The 21,260-nt window shown below is 37.6% G+C and overlaps 1 long non-coding RNA gene across 1 annotated transcript; it reads left to right on the top strand.

Annotated features, from left to right (window-relative positions):
• Nucleotides 1-7,898: 7,898 nt before the first annotated feature.
• Nucleotides 7,899-19,224, top strand: LOC138825178 (uncharacterized). Its single transcript, XR_011371364.1, has 6 exons — nt 7,899-7,928; nt 14,661-14,898; nt 15,017-15,131; nt 16,318-16,452; nt 18,275-18,561; nt 18,918-19,224. It is a non-coding gene; the product is annotated as an uncharacterized lncRNA (long non-coding RNA).
• Nucleotides 19,225-21,260: the final 2,036 nt, after the last annotated feature.

Genomic DNA, 21,260 nt, shown 5'->3' with positions numbered 1-21,260 from the left:
CCAGGGAAGCAGAAGTGAGAGGCTGGGCTGCCAAGCTGCTGATCCTTGGTGCCTCTATTTGCTGTTACAGCTTCTCATATGTAGCACAGCTATAGACACTTTAAAAGGTTTTCATTGAAATGTGAAGGCTCCTCTGAATCTTTGTCCCTTTTCTCCTCCTCTGTCCCAGATGCACAAACATGGCCATGTCTATTCTCATATAAAGTCCTCCTTTCTGCTTCACACAGTACAGAATCCAGACAAGAATGTCTAGGAAGGAATTGTTTTAATACAGGAAATTAGTCTAATCATTAGGTTGTTAACTCCTGGGTCATCAGAGAAGTTGGAAGGAGGATTGTGGAATTCTCTGGTTCAGTGAGGCTGTCCTAGGGTTTTGAGCACATAATCCTGTGATTCTCCAACCTGTGGAAAACATCTGGGTGAGCAGCTGATGCTCTCACCTAACCCAACTGCCTCTCGAGGGGAATTCTCCAGGCCTCACTTCTGATCACCTGGCAGCCTGCTTATGTGAAGAATTATGCAAGTCTCTCCAGTTCACCAAATCTCATCAAAGGATGACCTAATGATGAACACTCCAGAAAAAAAAGGAAGGAAAAGGGAGTTGAGCTTCCACACACAATCATAGTGATCATACTGATGTATTGAGATAGCTGACTGTCAACAATGCTCAGTTTGCCACAACTGTCAGAAATATTCCACCTAAGTGACTATGGAAATAAATTTGAGTAGCTCTGTCTCCTTTACTCTAAAAGAGATATTTTTCTATAATTTCTATAATTTTTCTAGAATTTGGAGGAGACCACCCTGTATAATTTTGTATGTGAGGATATGATAGTAAATATTTCAACATTTAAATCAATCTGATGGGGAAAATGTTAAAATATCTCAGCACTTATTATGATAATTATCATTGATTTTTTACATATGTTTCAAACCACTTTGGTATTTTTTCATTATTTCTGTCTTTCTTAGACACTAACCGCTTTTGCATATTGTGAATAGATGTTGTCTTTTAGAAGTATTTTAATATACTCATATTATGTTTGTTTCTAATCATGTTAGGATTGTGAATTTTACAGATAAACCTACTGTATTAAAATCAATAGAAGTGGAGCTGATGCTCCACTGGTAGAGTACTAGCTGAGGGACAACACCCAGTTCTGTAGTTCAAGACCCACTTCCAACAACAGCAATCAAAAATACAGTCATGAAGCTAGGCGCGGGTGGCTCAGGTCTGTAATCCAAACTACTCAGAAGGCTGAGATTTGAGGATCACAGTTCAAAGCCAGTCCAGGCAGGAAAGTCCAGGAGACTCATCTACATTAAACCAGAGTACAGGAAGTGGTAGAGTGCTTGCCTTAAACTGAAGAACATAGGGACAGTGTCCAGGCCAAGGGTTCAAGACCCACAACTAACAAAAATAATACAATCATGTAATTTTAAAAGAACTTTCCAATTTAACTTCCTCAAATTATTGTTCTTGAGAGAAGGAGGAGGGAGAAAGTGGGAAGGAGGATTAGGAGTAAGAGGTAGAGGAGAGCAGGATGAAATTTTCCCTTTCCGAAGACAAATTTTGACAATGTGCAGAGGAGAACATAGGCTGAAAAATTTGAGGATGTATGATCAAAGGTCAGAGGAAGTTCTTGTAAAATAAGCTGAAGATTGGAAGACATGTGAAAAATTGCAAAAACACGACTGTAACCAACCGTTGCTATAGGTGAAGTGGCATGAAACTCACACAAATATACCATGAAGCTGGTATAATTGGTAGTACTGGGGTTTGAATCTCAAGGTCTTTGATCCATTTGGAGTGGATTCTGGTTCAGGGTATATGTAAGGATTTAAATTCAGTTTTCATGTTTCTATACATGTATAACCAATTCTGACAGCACCATTTGTTGAAGAGACTATCATTCTTCCATCCTTTGTTTTTGGCTACCTTACCAAAGTTTAGGTGGCCATGGGTCTGCGAGTTCCTTTCTGGGGCTTCAATTCTACTCCAGTGTTCTACAAGCCTATTCATGTGCCTGTACCAAGCTGTTTTTATAAGTACAGCTTTATAATAGAGTTTGAAATATTGCTATTCCTCCAGCAGTGTTTCTCCTGCTAAGAATTGCTTTAGCTGTTCAGGTTTTCTATTATTCCACATGAATTTTTGGATTGTTTCTTCTTGTTGATTGAAATCTATTGTTGGGGTTTTGATGGGTATTGCATGGAATTTTAGATAGATCTTGGAAGTATTGCCATTTTCACATGTTAATCATCCCAATCCTTTATTATGAAGAGAGTGGAGAGAGCAGACCACCTTGTCATAATCTTTAGAGGACACAATTTTAACTCTTCACCATTTAGTATAATGCTGACTAGGTTTGTTATATATAACCTTTATTATATTGAGGAATGTTCCATATGAGTTTCTAGTTTCTCCAAAGCTTCCTCCATAAAGGACCATCCACAATTTTTATTTTTCATTTTCAACATAGAGTCCATGAGTACCATTGCTGCATTTGTTCACCTTTTGTGCCTACATTTCTGTGACTCTCCTTAGCCTCAGAAGATATATGAACTAATGAACAAACAAGACAAGAAAGGAAACACAGTAATACAGAAAATATGTCTTGTTTCCATGTTTTGAGTTCCTTTTTATAAATGTTATTTTGTATGGTCAGAAATAAGGATACAGGATGACCCATTGTAACAATGAGATGTACAATACACTATGGTGAAAATGAACTTTACAAATTTACTTGGGAGGTGGTTGGGACAAGTTGGGGAGGTGGGAAGGGAAAAGGATGGTAGGGGAAAAATAAGAGGTAACAATTCTGGATAAGAAATGAGCTCATTACAATACTGGATAGCAAATGGGCCCATTACCTTGCTCATGTAACTGTAATCCCTCTGTACAATATCTTTACAATAAAAATATATGTTTCAAGTAAAAATAAGTACACAGGCATTGTGTCTTTCTGTTGTTCTTTTAAGAATATCCTACTTTAGTCTCACTTTGTGTACATGCCTTGAGACCTATATTTTAGATATAGACTCCTCACATGAAAGAAAACATGCAGTACTTCTCTCTCTCTTAGCTTGGCATACCACACAAGAGGATTTGTCATACGTCCATCCATTTCCAGGCAAATGATACAATTTTATTTTTTCTAATGATTATGTACAATTCCTTTTAGAATAGGTAACACATTTCAACTGTTCATCTATTGTAGGGCAACTCAGTTTTTTCCACAACTTGGGTATTTTGAATAGTGTGGCAATGAACATGGATGTGGAAGTGTCTATATGGTATCCTGGCTTGTGAGGTTCAGTGCACATGCAGAGAGGTATGGCTGGGTTTCAAACAAAATCTATGTTTCATTTTGTGAGGAACCTCCAGCCTGTTCCAGAGTGGTTGTGTCGGTTTACATTCCCACCAACAGTGCAATAAGATTCCTTTTCCTTCACATTCCTGCCAACATTTATTATTTCAATTCACAATGTTGGCCAATCTTACTGGAATGAGATGGAATCTAGGAGTTGGTTTTATTTTTCATATCCTCTATGGAAATGTATGAAGAGCATTTCCTTATGTGTTCCTTTACCATTCTTACCTCATCTCCTAAGTTATCTATCCTTAGCTCTTTGCCCATTAACTAACTGATTTACTATTTTGGGGAGGGAGTAGTTTCTTAAGTTCTATGTATAGTTTGGATATTAGGCTTTGTCTGATATATTGCTGGTAAAGTTCTTCTCATAGTCTGTTGGCTATCTTTCTAGTTTAGTAACAATGACTTTGCTGTGCAGAAACTTTTTAGTCTGATGCAATCCCATTTGTCAAGTTTCTCTCCAATCTGGTATGCCTTTGAAACTCTATCCTAAAACTTTCTGCCGATGTCAATTAATTCTAGTGTTTCTCCCACTCTCTCTTGTAGTAATTTCAAAGTTTTAGGTCTAATGATGAGGTGTTTGATCTTCTATGAGTTGATATTTGTACATGGTGACAAACAGGGATGGATTTCTAGTTTCCTGCATATGGCTGCTCAGTTTTCTCAAAATCATTTATTGAAGAAGCTATCATTTTCCCAGGGTATACTTTAACTCCAAATCAAACCATATCAAATATATGGTTTTATTTCTAGGTCTTCTAGTCTGGTATGTTCATCTTTGGGATTATTTTTGTGCCAGGACCAAGATTTTTTTTAGTACAGCTCATAGTAGAGCTTGAGTCTTGGGATTGAGATTATATCAGCATTCCTTTTTTTTGGCCTAGAATTGTTTGGCTATTTATTCTATCTCGAAATCCTAATTCTTAATCCCTACGGTGACTGAGATCTGAGGATCATGGCCTAAAGCCAGCCCAGGCAAGAAAGTGCATGAGATTTTTATGTTCAATTAATCAACAAAAATGCTAGTTGTGGAGCTCTGGCTCAAATGGTAGGACACTAGTTTTGAACACAAAAACACAGGGACCGTGCCCATGTCTTGAGTTCATGTACCATCACTAGAATGCACAAACACACACACACACACACACACACACACACACACACACACACACAATCACCAAAAGTATGGAAATTATTAATTCTATTAATGTTTTTCATCTTTGTTAGGCAAAATTATAAAATGATTTGAAATGATTTGAAATATATTAAAACTGCTTTTCTGAGATCAAGTCTTGGTATAAAAAACTGAGTGCTAGGAAATGTACTTGCAAGGGGGTTTGAGATCAAGAGGAAAGAGGTAGAAGAATAAATAGAGGAAATGAGTAGAATCCAGTTTAAGAATGGAGCGCATATGCCACAGAAATGAGAAAAACAAGGGAGAGGGCAAGTCGAAGGGGGCTGATGCATTGTGTGCATGAATAGCGATGTTGTAATGACAAAACTTTCAAAACATAACTTAAACATTAACAAAAATGGGCTAGGAATGTGACTCAGTGGTAAAGTGCTTGCCTTGTATGCATGAGGCCCTGGGTTCGATTTCTCAGCACTACATAAGCAGAAAAAGCTGGGAGAGTCACTGTGGCTCAAGTGAAGAGTTTTCCCCTTGAACTGAAGAGCTGAGGGACAGTGCCGGGACCAGAGTTCAGGCCCCATGACCAACAAAAAAACAAAACAAAAACACTGTTAACAAACATGAAGATAAGTGTGGTGTGAGAGGAGTGAGAATTTTAAAAGGGATCACACTGAAGAGGTATTATGCTCATAAAATGGTTTGTGGAATGGCAACTCCTTTTACAATGTCCTAAAGACAACAAAAACATATTTTTTGGGTATAGAAAAGCTCAGAAATTGAGAGAGATTCCTAAATTTCTAAAATCCTAATCCTAAATTCCTCAATATCATGGTCACTTTGGCCAAAGTAAATAGCCTGAAAAGCAGAGATTTTGAATTTTGTACATAATCACAGGTGTAAAGCACAGACTTCATTTCCCATTTTGATCATGCTGAGACTAATGTAGATGATGTCAATCGCTTCTGGTCAGTAATAAGTGCTGAAGGATTTATCTATTGAGGAAAGTATAATTTTTTTTGTATTTGCTTACCTTTAGTGAATATATTGCTCATTAGATCATTTTTACCTGTTTAATATAATCCCTCACATTGTGTTTAAGATATGACTTGATGAAGTTTAACTACTTTGGTCACAGGGGTGAAAAAATTATATTTTTAAATTTTATTGTACTTATTAATTTTAGGCCAGTCTTGGGACTTATATTACAGCTTGGGCTCTGTTCTTGAGCGTTTTTTTACTAAAGGCTACTGCTTGAAGGTTTGAGACAAAGCTCTATTTCCAGATTTTGGTGTTTAAATGGAGATCAGAGTTTCACAGACTTGCCTGTCTTAGTTGGTTTCAAACTATGATCCCCACATCAATGCCACCACCTATATAGCTAGAATTATAATTATGAGTCAACAGTGCCTGGCAAGGAATAACATTTTAAAGAATATCCATTCCTATTTGAGAAACATACCATCTACCAAATTTTATATTTACTACATTAGAGGCCATACAGAACTTTCTATTGTCACCACTACAGGACAGCTCCAAAGATCTCTGTTGTATAAGAGGAGTGCAGATTTGTCAGCAGACAACAGGCTTCTCTCTGGATGCTGAGATCTGCACTAATCCAGGATATATACCTCATGATCTCTTCCAGAACAAGTCTGAACAGTTCAGAGTCAACCAGGCTACACTTTTAAAGGAGCCCTGGGTTCTGAAGAACCTTCAGACAAACCCATGTTCCATATATCCAATTTCAAGATAATGATCTAGTGTAGACTACAATTGACTGCACTGGAATATCCTGCTTATCTGCAGACTCCCATTTTGCTGTATGAATACTAAATGATGTCAGAACAATTGAACTTCATGTGTGAAAACCTTAATTTTGAAGGATAACACCAGAAAGAATCATGTCTATGCCTCTGGAGCTGAGAAAAAAGGAGAGAGTTAGGATGCAGAAAAGCCTTTCTGGCCCTTGTAACCAAGCCTTGCAGTGACCTTCAGAGCCTGGCTGCTTCTAAGAAATACGCTCTGCAGGTAAACAGTAGCAGCTGTGGCAGCCCAGACTCTCACTTCTGCTTCCCTGGGAGTTTTAGGTTATGTCTTGTATCACTGTGGGAGAAGTATTGTAACCTTGTTGACACTAATAGGCAGGCTGCTGAGTGTGAGAATGAACTCTGTCCTAGATCCATTGTAACTGAACCTAGGCTGGGTGGCTGATTCTAAACTGACTGCAAAGTAGATCAGGACCTTTGGAGCTTTCCAGGTTTCTACTGATTCCAGGATAAACTACTGCTAATGCTTGAATGGTATGGTAAGACATGGTGACTCTCTCTCCTTCCTGGAGATTAGAAGGGATGACAGAGACTGGGTCATCTGGATGTCATATCTGGCACCTTGCAGAGGAAACATGGAAATAAATACCCTTACTGATAAGCGTGTTGTAGGGGAACTTCCCTAGAATGTGAGATTGAATTCACCACACTGTGCTGAACAAATTTCCAGTGCTGTCTTTGTTACCTGAAAGTCAGAACAACAGGAGCTCCTGGAGCTGTGCAGAGAACCTCATGTTCATGATGTGTGCTGACTGAGAATAACTCCAGCATAGGATATGACTGGGTTGTGAAGAACTCCTCAAGTCAGTGGACTGTGCTTTGGGTATATGCAAATAAGCAGAGCCTGGACAGAGCTGACCACATTTCAGCAATTCAGTAAAGGCCCAGTGTCCCCAGGAATCGTCAGTCTTATTTGAGTAAATCAGCTTCAAATGCAGAAAACATGATTGTCTCTGGATGCTGAAGAACAGCACCTGTCAAGAATCTGTGGGTAGGATGCCATTTTTAGGTCTTCCAGGTCCACTGCATTCTGTTCCTGCTCACATTCCATTATGAAAGAGCCTGTCTGTTACAGTATAATCCCCAAAATTGCAACCTCTGACAGATTCTTCACATCTCCCACAGGTATTAATGATACCACAGATGATTACTCTTTGCCCTAATTCCATCATTATATTTGTGTGAAATTAGAGCAATATAAAAGCAATATTAGGCAATGTTAACAATTATATGTATCTTTGCCTGATCATTCCTGGATGCCAGAGATTACTGTCCTGATCTCTACATACTCTTTTTTTGTTGTTGCTGAGTTTGTGGTAAGACTCTTCAGACCTCAACTTCCTGTGTAGCTAGGATTACAAAAATAAGCCACTGGCCCCCAACTCTTTACCCACTGTTAATCTCATTTTCTTCAGTAGCAGGCATCCTGTTTATACCAAGTGTTCATTCATTCGCCTGAACTTACTATGATCCCAAATCAGCTAATTCTACCAGGTCCCAGTCTTTTAGTGCCTAAAGAAACACGTGTCTCATTGACTGTATTTCAGGCAACATGGCCCAAGATTGAGGACAAAAGCATGTAAAGGAATGAAAGTAAGTCTTTCTATGGGGAGTTTGGCCATACTGGAGTCCAAAGGGTATCCTCACATGGGAGCAGTGTTACTGTTGGCAACGTGATTCCAACTAATAAGAATAAGCAACAATATTTACTGTTAATAGGGGATCCCAGTGTTGGAATCAGACCAAGGTCAGGAGAGGAAGCTACCTATCAATGGGGCAGATGAACAATGATGATCACAGAATCATTGCAGAGAAAATCAGATCTTTGTGTTTGTGGATGTTGTCCATAATGGAAATATATATGATGGTGAAGACTATGAGTGGTTATCAATGGAAGCATACATCAATCTTACATTATTCATTGAAATAATTAGAGTCAAGATATTCACTCATAAATGTATTTCATTTCTACAGAAAGGCAATTGATATTAATTGTGTTTTGGAAATGCAATTAAAGGTATTAACATAAGCTTATATCTCTCTCATTCCATGTGTAGAAACATATGTACCCTTGTGCAGATAGAGAAGTATCTACACAGTTTTCCATTGCCTTGAAAATAAAATGACTTTTCAATCCCCAAAATATCAATATTCACTAACAGGTACTATTAATAGACAAATGTCTTTCCCTCCATTAGAAAACCAAGAAAAAAATGTAAGATGATGCTGATTTAACTTGAAACTAAGGACAAGCTCCAAGAAAGTGATCCTAGTACGAAAAAAATGAGACAACTAGTCAATGTCAGAAAAATTTAATTATGAGAATAAGATAAATGATTTAACCTATTAAGGAAAATATGAGGTAAGGAATTGATACTGATGTTTTAATGAGGAATAGCTTATTCAGGAGGTGAAATGGCTTCTCCTCCAAGCCTTATTTATTATAAAGGTGGAGAGTGATAATTCTGATACCATCTTCATCTTAGTTCAAAGTACAACTCACAGTCATAGGACACAGCAAATGAAAATAGTGGGAGATACTTGTTGGGTCTTCCTCCTTCCCACAAAAGACAGACGTGGTCCAAGGAAAGGTAAATGCTGCAAATGCCCCTTTCCCCAGCCTCCCTTGGCCCAGTAGACAATCAGACACAGCAGGAAGAAAACTCATTTATTAACAGAAAGCAGCCCTTTTTAAAGCCACAAAGGGTGGGTGGCATGGCAGGGGAGGAAGAGGAACCAATCACTGTCAAGGTCATACCCTATCATGCACCTAAGCTTTCACTGGCTGATTAAGCACTGATCATAAGGCAAATTGGGCTCTGCCCTCTCTACTCTCTCTCAGCACCATCTTTGCTGCCCATGTACTCTACAGTAAATTGGGCTCTGCCCACTCAACTCACTCTCAGTGCCATCTTTGCTGCCTGTGTTCCCCACAGATACTGAGGTGATTTTAAATCATTCAAGGTGAACTTCCAATATATATATTTACACTTCAGAACAGTCTGAGTTGGAGGAATGAATTGTGCACTCTGTCATTCTTCTATCAAGTAACATGAACATATTTCATGCTCTGACATCATATGTATGCATATTAATAAAGTTTTGAAATTATATGGTCACAATTGCATACTGTTAGTAATATACTTTTCTATGTTGATGTTGGATAATTAGAATGATTTAATATAAAACTATTTTGTATGTATAAACATAACTGGAGAATACAGATCATTACAGTTTTGATTCTGAACTTTCAGTACTCTTATACACAATCCTAATGAGATATGGTATTTTGTCTTTTACTAGTTTAAATCCTCTTGCTCATTGTTAACACACTTTTGCTCTCACCCTTGCTGAAGCTTTACACAGGATCTACAGAACCATGACTGAATGCTCAGAGCTCTAGTTACAGGATTCCAAAAAAAATTTTCTGGAGTGATTCAGATAAGTGAGGACATCAAGAAAGTGCCACTGTATACACTCCTCTTCATCCTGCTTCTGGGGGTTTAGACTGGACGTTTAGATGAGTGATATCCTTAAGAACTAAAATTTGATTTGGGGCATATAGAATAAAGCAAATATCTATATTAGTCTGAACATTGATACATTGGAAAACCACTTACCCATACACATTTAAATGTGACCAATGATGCAATGTGTGGCCATTCTCTATTCCAGATGGAAAGTTTCTTTAAAGAATTGATGATTATTCTACCTCTAATCTCTGTGACTATATGTATAGGAAAGAGGGTCACCACGAATATCAAGTCAAGCCAGTCTTTTAAAGAGCTCCAACCAGAATTATGGCTTAGCCTAGGACCAGAAGGAAATAGATCATGCTCCTACAGGATCATCTGTTTCCCATTTTCTTGGATGTCTGGGTGGCTGATGGGTTTCATAGAGAGTATTTGGAACAGATTTCACACTGACCATCACCAGCCTCCCTGTGATTCACATAACCAACTATTATTCTCCACAGTTTTGTAAACTTCCCTCTCAGCACTTCAGCTTCCACCACAAACTTCACAGAGAATGAATCAGAGATTTTGCTGCTGCTACTGTGTCCTCTCTGCTCAGTCCTGCTTTCTCCCATGGTCATTGTTTGCATCACTGGCTGTGATCCTGCATAATCACGGAAGAATATGTAGTGACAAGGGAAGATGGAGTAGAACAATATCTAGAGAGTATTTGAAAATAGGCTTCATCATGAACATTATTATGTGACATGATCCCTTCTCTATCTATTCAGAATGTTTCTCATCTTTGGAACTGTTACATAACAGGGAAACTGAGGCTTCAAATCCTTGGAGAGATAGGGTTAGTGCCCTGACAAACTGTCTTTTCCCTGTGCCCAATGAAAAAGAAATTCTCATGTTCTTATTTTTATACTTTATTGCATTTTCTTCTGATATTCCATCAGATGCAGTTACCACATCTTTGCTTATTACTCCAATGGTAATAGACAAGGAGAAGAAAGGTGGGCAAAATGCCCCAGTGTTCTTACTAATTTAAACTCAAGGGAAGTTGACCTTAGTATCTAGTAGCTTATTTCAAAATTATTTGGTTTGACACCTACATGTCGTCTGTGTCAATTCACTTTATATCTTTGTGACTTTTAACAGGTAGTCCAAAACCTTTTCATCCCTTTCTATTTGTAGAAAATGTAATAAGCCACTAATAATTTTGTTTGATGTATATTTTTTCAGATACTAATTTCTTCTTCATTATCTATACCACTGAATTTTAACTTAAAAAGCTTTACAGTAATTTTAACTAATTTGGAGGTCCACACTTCTTTTTTTTTTTTTAATTGTATTTTATTTTATTTGAGAACATACTGTACAAAGGGGCTACAATTACATGGGCAGGATAATACATACATTTCTTACCAAGCATTGCAGCCTCCTCCTTTGTTTACCCTTCACTTCCCTTCCCCGCCTCCCCCCTCCCCCCACCCAAATTTACCCCCCTCCCCCCACCCAATTATACCCCCCTCCCCCCCACACACCGACATTGTAAAGCTGGTTTTGACATGACATTTTGTACTTCTCATTGCTGCAACAGGTCCACCTGAATCCTTAAACGACTTGTTTGTCCCCATCTACTCCACATAATCTTCTACTTTCAATGGTTTGCATTCCAATGGATCAATAATTGTTATTCTTTATTTCTTTCCACTGTCTCCAAAGCAATGTGTGTTCAGTAGCAATCTAGATTCATATTTTCAATGCTTATGTTGCCCTGGGTGATTGATACCTAGTACTAATAATCTTCCTTGATACCAATCAGAGGTACCAAGCAGCAATTTCCAGTAGCCATGTATAAATATATATGTACATACACACACCCACACACACAAACACACACACACACACACACACACACACACACACACACACATAACCTAATCAGAAGAGAAAACAAACACTACATAACAGTATATCATAAATATACAATTATTATAAAGAAAGGATTTTGTTACATGTAGTTACCCATCAGCAGAATAATGGAAGTGTTCAGAGGAATGTAAGGGAGTGTGGCTACCTAAAATGCTTCTGCAGGATATTTGTAATAGATGCATTTTTTTTTGTCATTTGTGGGGCTTGAACTCGGCCTGGGTGCTCTCCCTCAGCTGTTCAGCTCAAGGCTAGCTCTCTACCACTTTAACCACAGTGCCACTTTGGTTTTCTAATTGGTTTATTGGAGATAAGAGTCTCACAGACTTTCATGCCTGGGCTGGCTTTGAACCGTGATCCTCAGATCTGAGCCTCTTGAGTAGCTAACATTACAGGCCATTCAGGCCATTTTAATATAAGCAACTGGTGCCCAGTTTGTATTATATGCATTTTTGATGAATAATATATCCACCCTACAATGGATTTATCTAGATGTAATGATAATGTTTAGCATAATTTTCACTCTATGCTTAAATTTTTTAAAACCTTGTAATCAACATTCTTAATAACATCTTAATAGACTCGATATATGTTTCTGTATATGTATTTTGTATGTGTATGAAAATAGGTGAAGAATTCCTCCCTAAGTTGATGACCACCAACAGTGGGCATCATTCACAATGTTGGCTATTTTTTTTAATTCATGGCAATTTATTTTCATTAGTTCATCTATTTCCTGATCTCTCAGATTTATTTGAAAAGTTGCTTATGTCAAATCTTTAATACATTGGTAACTGATTTCCTCCACACATTGGCAAAATGTGTCTTTCCATTTTTCACATTTATTTTATTGTGATTATTAAGGTGAATTACAGAGGTATTATAATTATTTGAAGCAGATGAGTACAGTGATAATGGATAATGAGATAATATTGTACTATATCTTCTGTTCCCTCATTCTCTCCCAGTCCCACCCTCATGTCTCCACCTATGAAACATATAAAGTTGCGTAGTTCACATCAATGCATGTGCAGTGAGCTCCACTGCTGCCCCAATTCATAATTATTACATCGAATTCTATACAGTTCTGTATTCCTTCAACCCTTCAGAGTATGTACACTTGAATTCACCATAGCTGAATGAAACAGAATCATCAAAAATTAAAAGAAGTAAGACAGATCTTTTGTTCTGTATCATTGATTTCATTTAGATATATGACTATATACAGAAAATTTTACATAAATATGAAGAAACATGTAGACATTCTGCCTAATTGTTTCTCTCCTAAGAGTATACTCTTTTGGTCTGATTTTGTGTAGATATTTAGAATCTTGTATGATTTATCATATCCCAATGCTGTCTTTTCATAAACCATCTACACATAGATTTCTCTTGGGCTCTGACTTAGACCAAAACCACCCTGCCCTCATTTTGACCATTCCTTCCAGCAGGTGGCAGGATTTACACACCAGTATCCAGTGAAGAACATTAGGGGTAAGGCTGGCAACCTTGTAACAATAGGCTCTTTATATATTTAGCCAGTGATTTCTCCAGGCCCTTCACCTGCAGACCCATGGAACACCAGAGTCAGCCTGTGGAAGTTTCAGATAGTAGAAATTTATTCTCTTCACAGGTAGAAAAAGCTCTCACACGCCTCTGGCCCAAAGCAATTTTTCTGGTTAGGAGGATGAGCTATCAGTCTGTCTTGCTCTCCTCAACACCTGTTACATACAGCTTCTCTGACCTGATCTAGCTTCGAGATTGCTAATATTCCCAGACAGAAAGGAAGAGTCTGGGTATCATCCTATTTATTTGTCAGGGTGAGAACATAATGAAGACCCAGAGAAGATATCATAACACTGGAAGATCAATGAGAAAGAAACAACATGATATATAAAGCCATTTGCTCAATATCCTTTCTCTTACTCACTGATTTTGACCACCTTCCATGTGAGACTACATGCTTCTTAATTATTAGTGTTCCACATGAGCAAGCAGATTTTGGATAAATTAATCGCCTTGCTTTTTTCAATTATTGTATGTCATCATAAGATTATTAAACATAGCACATACATTGATAACATGTGGTCTTAAGTTCAAGATTAAATTGTCTGACTGGAGATAGTGGCATATCAAAAATACTGAGGTAATTTTGGTCTTTTCTGGTAGCAACAAGCATTTGTTTCAGCCCCTTAGCCATCAAACCACAGGAAATGGCTTACTTAGGACATTGTTTAATTGCTTTCCTTGCTTTAAGTGTTTTATAATTTACATAGTAAAGCCAAATAAGGGCAAGTTTGCCTCAGCCTTATACCTTATCTAAAGAAGAATCCACATTTCTGGGGTTTGGGGGGGTGATGGTTAAGGAGCTTTAACTCTGAGCCTAGGCACTATCCCTGAGCTCCTCAGCTCAAGGTTAGTGCATTACTACTTGAGCCACAGTGTCACTTCCATTTTTTCTGGTGGATAATTGGAAATAGGATTCTCATGTATTTTCCTGTCCAGACTAACTATGAACCACAATCCTCAGATCCCAGCCTCTTGAGTAGCTAGGATTCAAGTTGTGAGCCACCGAGGCCCAATTAGAATCCACATTTTATTTTATGTTTATATGTGTGTTTTGGAATAGACTGAGACATAAAAACAGCTTATATCTCTCTTGCTTTGGCACTGACATGTTCCCATGCATAAAGATATTAAACCAGTTTAAAATGTCCAGAAACTCTATTCTCCCATATCCTTACTTCCTCCATATACGGAATATAATACATTCATTTTGCCTTTATCTTATCCTTTTCAAAGTCACTACAGAGAACTGAGATTAGGACACACAGGAAAAGCAGGTCCTCATACCTGCAGGCACCAGTAGATTTACGCATAGGACAGCAGAATGATTGTGACTTGTCCTGTTTGAATGAATCATATTCTCTAGTCTAAAACCAAGATACGTGGGCATCATGTACCTATGATGATTTCCTGAGATGAGTCAGCATTTGCAGGAATATCCATCTTTGTCCAGCCCTGCTGAATTTCGTTTGCCTACATCACATCCTACTGCCATAATGAAGTCATAATAAGTTCTTCACACCTGTGCAGCAGTCAATTCCAGTCAGTACCCAGCATGTACATGAGGACTGCTACTCATCTCCTCCTGCTGCTCCGCCTCCCAGGTAAGGAAGGATAAAACTTCTCTCACCCTGTGTGGTCAGTGATGCCTGTGGATTCATGGAAGTCCTGTAATAACATGAGCAATAATGTGGATATTTGCTTTTATTTTTCCAATGCCAGGTACCAGTTGTGACATCCAGATGACCCTGTCTCTATCCTCCCTGTCTGCATCTCCAGGAGATACAATCACCAACTCCTGCAGAGCCAGTCAGGGTATTCGCAGGGTATCAAACAGGTATCAGCAGAAACCAGGGAATTTCCCAAGCTCCTGATCAATTACACGTCAAGGCTGGCCTCTGGGTCCCATCCAGGTTTAGTGGCAGTGGATCTGGGACAGATTATTCTCTCACCATCAGCCTGAATATTTTACTACTTATTACTGTCAACAGCATATCAGTTACACTCCCCCAGTGATATGAGCGATGATAAAAACCTCCCAGGAAAACAGAAGTGAGAGGCTGGACAGCCCAAACTGCTTTGCCTAGTTCTTCTACCTGTTGATAGTGCTTCTCAGAGGCAGCCAGATTCTAAAGGAAGAATTGTCTGCAATCTAGCATTCTGTTCTTCTTAGCCCCAGCAAAATACCCATGGCACTGAGTCTGTGATTTAATAGTTGAAACCAATTGTTACATCTGAGGAGTGCCCATAAATTATTTTGGACATTCCACTTCACTAAAATATAAAATAGCTTATTTTCAATCAGTTTCTTTATAGAAACTAAAACAGCTGCTCAGATAAAAATGGTCTTTTTGAGGTTTTCTGAATTGCCATCTTAAAGAATATACACACATTTTACATTGGCCCCTGATCTTCAGCAAGTCAATGTCTTCCTTTCCTCTCCAAGCACATCTGTGTTAACTGATATTTCAATTTCTTACTTCACAAATATCCATCTTACAGAACAAAACATTTCTATAGATGGTCCTTCAACTGTTATAAATGTCCTAACCCCTGCCTCATTCAAGCCAGCCTGGATCAGAAGCTTAGGAGCTTTCCTAGTTTTGGTTGATGTCAATATACCAGCTGGTGTCCACCTGACTCAGGAATCAACTACATGGATAATAAAGACCTCCAAATTCTTTTGGCAAGTCTGTCCTCTTCAACTTAATTTTGATTGGTTAGAAAAGGTTTATACTACTCTTTCTCTGGACAAACATAAAAATACAAGAGCAAGATGATCTCAAAGACAAGGAGAAATGAAATAATTTCAGAAAAGTGAGCACACTTTGAGAGTTAGTATTTCAAGAAGCTCATGCAGGCTCTGAAGTGTGTGCTCAGAATTGTGAATGTAAAAGTAGGAATTAAGAGGCCTCACATCCTAGCACAATTTTCAGTCCAATTTGTTTGTAATATGTAATGGACTCAGAAATGAAGATAAAGAGGAGTTCTGACAAAATGGCCTTCTATTGGCATCCTCACAGAACCAAAGACCAGGAGGGAGAAGGACCCAGGACCAGCACCACATCAGCAGTGTTGAACTTGGGTTCAGAGTACTTCAGAAGCAGAGAGGACTAATTTGGTGCCCTCTCCCATGGCTCACTATAGCAGAATCAAAGGTATTAACCCTTGTGAGGAAAAATATCATTCCACAGCCCTCATTCACCTATAAAAGGTTTTAGAATTTTTAAAAATATAATTCATATAAAGCTTATGAAATGTGACCAATTTATGTCAATATTCTTTTAATCTATATGCTATCAATGCAAATTCAAAAAGAAGCAGACAAAAAAATCCATTTAAAACTACATGGATTCTTGCAATAATAGGATGTGACTTGTTTAATACATTGAGTGACAAAGTATAGAATATATTTATTTTGTTGACGCTTCCTGACTCCTACACATGAGCCATTCCTCATTCATTTTTATTTTTTAGACAGGTAACATGCTCGTTCCTTAATTGGGCTGGCAATGCACTTTCAACTTCAGACTTTGTATTCTCGTAATATGGAAGAATGAGTTTGGATCTTTTCACTGAAACTTAACATCTAGGATGAACTTGGTTTAGGAAGGGTTCAAGATTTCCCTTTCTTCCATAATCATAAACTAAGCACCATTCTGAGCCCCACCGATTGTAAATAGATATAAGTTGAGATCTACCTAGAACAATGACTTAAACGAGAGGTTTCACTGCAGTTCTAATTTCTTTATGAACTGTACAGTCAATAGATGTTTACAAATATCACTGGGGTTACAAAGGGAGTCTCTCTAGAAATCTCTTGAGAATGTACAATACCATTAAAATATTAGAAAAGAATCAGGTTTTGAGACAACTTCTACAAATGCCCACAGACAAGGCTGGACAGTAGTTAGAGACACATTCACTGGATCTAAACACCAGGTCACATGAATTCCACAGAGCCCTGATCCTTTCTTGAATAGAGTACTTGCATCCTGCACAGGAAGTTGTCCATAACACAGTACCATGGGGCTATGCAACCTGTCCTTAGTCCTGTTTCAATCCCATTCCATATTCCAATGGATGAAAATCATTGGTCTAAAAACCACAGACCTTATTTTCCTTTTTTGTATTATTATTATTAAGTTTTATTATTGTGAAAATACCATACAGAGGGGTTACAATTACATAAGCAAGGTAATGAGTGCATATCTTATCAAGCTTTGTTGCCTTCTCCTTTGTTTCCCCTTAACATACCTGCCCTCCCATTTTCCCCACCCCTCTGCCAAAGTTGTAAATTTCATTTTTGAACATAATGGCTTGTATATCTCATTGTTGCAATGGGTAATTTTACTGGCTTGAGAAGAGATCAAGACTCTCTGTCTCTCTCTCTTTCTGTGTGTGTTTGTGTATCTATGTTTGTCTCCCTTTTTCTGTGTTTCTCTCTTTTTCTCATAGATAGGCAACTGGATATACTAGTTATCTGTTAAGGGATGATGTTTTAACTCATTTGGAAAGGATAAAGTCAGAGGCATGTATGGTTGGGTAGCAGTGATTTTTGTTGAAGTAATCATGTCCAGCATCAACACATCACTTCATGCTGAAGAACAGTAAGAAGTAATATCAAATGGCATAAAGGTATGAGAGGTTTCAGTACAGAAAAAGTATTGGATACCGAATGTTTCAATAGTGGCAAATTTATGAGTCATTATCAAAAAATCACAGGTTTCCTTGTTATGGCTGCTTTTGCTCTGGGCTCCAGGTGAGGTGGGCGGAAAGGGTTATTCACACTCATCATGGCCATTGCTGCTCTCTGATTTGCATGGTTCTCAACCTGTGTGATTCAGGTCTTTGTTGCTCAATTTTCTGTTATTAAAGTGTCTGCCCTGACAAGTTAAATCTGTCACTAATGCAATATGCCTTCATTGGGATGGTCTCAGTACATCTGTGGCCCTTCTTGACATAGGATTACCATTCCAGGCTCCACTGGAGACATTGTACTGACTCAAACTCCTGCATCTCTGGCCCTGTGGCCTCAAGCCATGGACATCATTACCTGCAGAGCCAGTGAGAATGCTGATAATGAATTTTGGAGAGTTTCAGATATTGGTACCAACAGAACCCATGACAGCCTCCAAAACCACTGAGCTATGGAGGATACAACAGGAAAAGTGGGGTCCCAAACCGGTTCAATGGCAGTGGGTCTGAGACAGATTTCAACTTCACCATAAATCCAGTGGAGGTTGAAGATGCTGCCAATTGCTAAGGTCAGGAGAATAACAATTTTCCTCTCACAGTGCTCTAGCTCAAAGAAAATATTCTTCAGAAATCTGCTCACTGAGGTTCACTGTCCCAGGTGGTTCTCTTCCACTGAACAAACTTCGACCAACACTCTCTAGATTTGTTTGTATAAAGTGGTCAAATTATAAGAAAGAAAATGCAACAACTGGAGTGTGTATGTGTGTGTGTGTGTGTGTGTGTGTGTATGTGTGTGTGTGTGTGTGGTGTGTGTGTGTGTGTGTGTGTGTGTGTGCATGTGTACAACAAAATCAGATGATCATTTGGTGTTTTCTTTCCTACCTAAGAACCACTTAGGAATTTTATACTTTGTACTTTTTTCTAGATGAGCAAGGCCCTTGCAAAGAAAACAATTCTGAATTTTAAGAAATACTTATTCTCAATGTGATTCATCTTACCTCCAATCACAATGTCAGCTATGTGGAGGACAAAATTAGGAGGACCAGAGTTTCAGAACATCCCAGGAAGGTCACAAGATATATTACTGGAATCAAAGACATGAGAGCACATGCCTGGATTCTAATATATGGGGGAAGCATAAGAAGTGTGCTGCCTGAGACTGGGCTGGGAAACTCTGTGAGACACAAGAACGGAAAAATAAACAATACTTCATAAGAAATGTACTCATTACCTTACCCATGTAATTGTAAACCCTCTGTATGGTATTTCACAATAAAAAAATAACTTAAACAAGTAGAGTGTAAGATATGACTCAAATGATAGAACATGTTTATGTCAAGAGTTCAGAACATATTGGTATTAATTTAATTAACTATTTCCACTAGTAGGTGGAAAATCATTTCAAAAACAAAAATCTCTGAATAGACAAAAGTCTACCTCTCTTCCACATGTAGGCTGATATTCATATATTAATTTTAATTTTGAATTTATATTAAAAGAACACTGTCTTGCTCAGAGACCTTAGAAATGTGAGACAGTATTCCTACATAATGTTATTCAGGTATTCTTATATTCATATCATTCTGGAATCTAGATTCTATCTAAATTAATATAGACTAGAAAGAGGCCATGTCCTCTTTCTATCATACTTTCTGTATTCATATTCACCACCTTCTCTCAGCAACTCTCAGCTTCTTTTTACAATTTCATGAGTTACTCTAACATTGCAGGTACAATATTTGCAGAGAAAATTACAAAATAAAGGATAGCTTGGAAGTCATAGTAATATCATGTCAAAAAAGAAAGAAACAAAACAGAAAGAAAGGAAGGAAAGAAGCAAGGAAGGAAGAGGGAAAAAAAGGACAGAGAAAAGTAACAGAATGTACTCTACAAACATAAATGCCTTTTCATAGATTTTACAAAACCAAGAGTACTTGAGATAATACCTGGCAACTACCTTGGTATTTCCATTTATTGGTAAATATTTTTCAATTAAATGTATTATTAATAAATTATCTTTTTATAACTACAATTTGAACAGATGTTTTTAGATACATATAAAATTTAATCCACCTGACAAATATAGGGAAGAACTAAAGTTATTTCTTTGTCAATGGAAGGCCTCTGGACTTGAGATATGGTACAGGAAAAAGCAATGTGGTAATTGAAGACTACTAAAAATATACATATCCATTTAAACTAAAATATTTATATAAACCTAAAACAAGCAAAGGTCACTTGTTTCTATTGTTAAACTAGAAAATTTGCAAGCCTAATAAGGCCAAAACAAAATTTTATACAGCAATAACTGGTTTTTCAAATTTTTACTCTTTTGTATGCTTTTTTAATCTCAAAATATAATCTCAACTACTTACTTTTATTCATTAATTATTGTTAATGACAAATTATCTTAGCAGAAAAGAAGAAAAAGATTCTTAAAAACAATCTCCAACCAACTAAGCAGAAGCTTAACAAAACAGATGATTATTTTAAGCAGACAAAACCAAAAAGTTACCTCACCAAAAACAAAAATCATGAACTCAAAAAGCAAAAGCCATCACTGATAATCTCACAGTGCTTCTGGAAAAACAGTCACCTACAATATTCAGGACCACAAGAAGAAAGACAATTTCCCTACGGAGCTCCAAAATAGAATGAGCACTTCCCATTCTCATGCAAACTACAACAGAAATTTCCAAATACACCTACTTTTCTCAGCTTCTCAGAGTCTTAGAAACTAGTACACAAAGCACAGTAACTGTGATATTTTTTGGTCAAGTGTTTCAAAGACAACATCAGTTTTGTTTCAGGAAAGATTCTTAAAAGGCTGACAAGTCACAAATGGCAAGGAAACAATTCAGGAACAAGGCCAAGGATACAAACAGCAAAACTTAATAGAGGGACAAAGTTTGAATTCATAGGATACAGACCATTCCATTTTCTAGTCCCTCACAAATAGCAAAAGGCTGTTGGCCCTGTGTAAAAAGAAAGGAAGAGAGAGAAGTAGGGGAGTTGGGAGAGGGAAGTAATAGTAGGAAATAAAAACAGAGGAAGGGGTAACAATCTTCAAAAAATATATACTCATTACCTTACTCGTATACAGCACCTTTGCAGTAAAATAAAAATTTTAAGTAAGGAAGAAAGGAAAAATCCCAACAGAAAACTAGGCTTGAAAATAGCAGAGAGTATCTTTGTTCTCACATTTCATCCAGATCTGGTGATACATGAGCAAAAATTCTGAGTGTGTCACATCTAAAGAATCAGCTTC

This window comes from Dipodomys merriami, unplaced genomic scaffold (assembly GCF_024711535.1).
Source record: "Dipodomys merriami isolate MVZ:Mamm:240054 unplaced genomic scaffold, mDipMer1.0.p SCAF_136, whole genome shotgun sequence".
Taxonomy (NCBI): Eukaryota; Metazoa; Chordata; class Mammalia; order Rodentia; family Heteromyidae; genus Dipodomys; species Dipodomys merriami.
The sequence above is the reverse complement of the archived record's forward strand: the minus strand, read 5'-3'. Positions and strand labels throughout refer to the sequence as shown.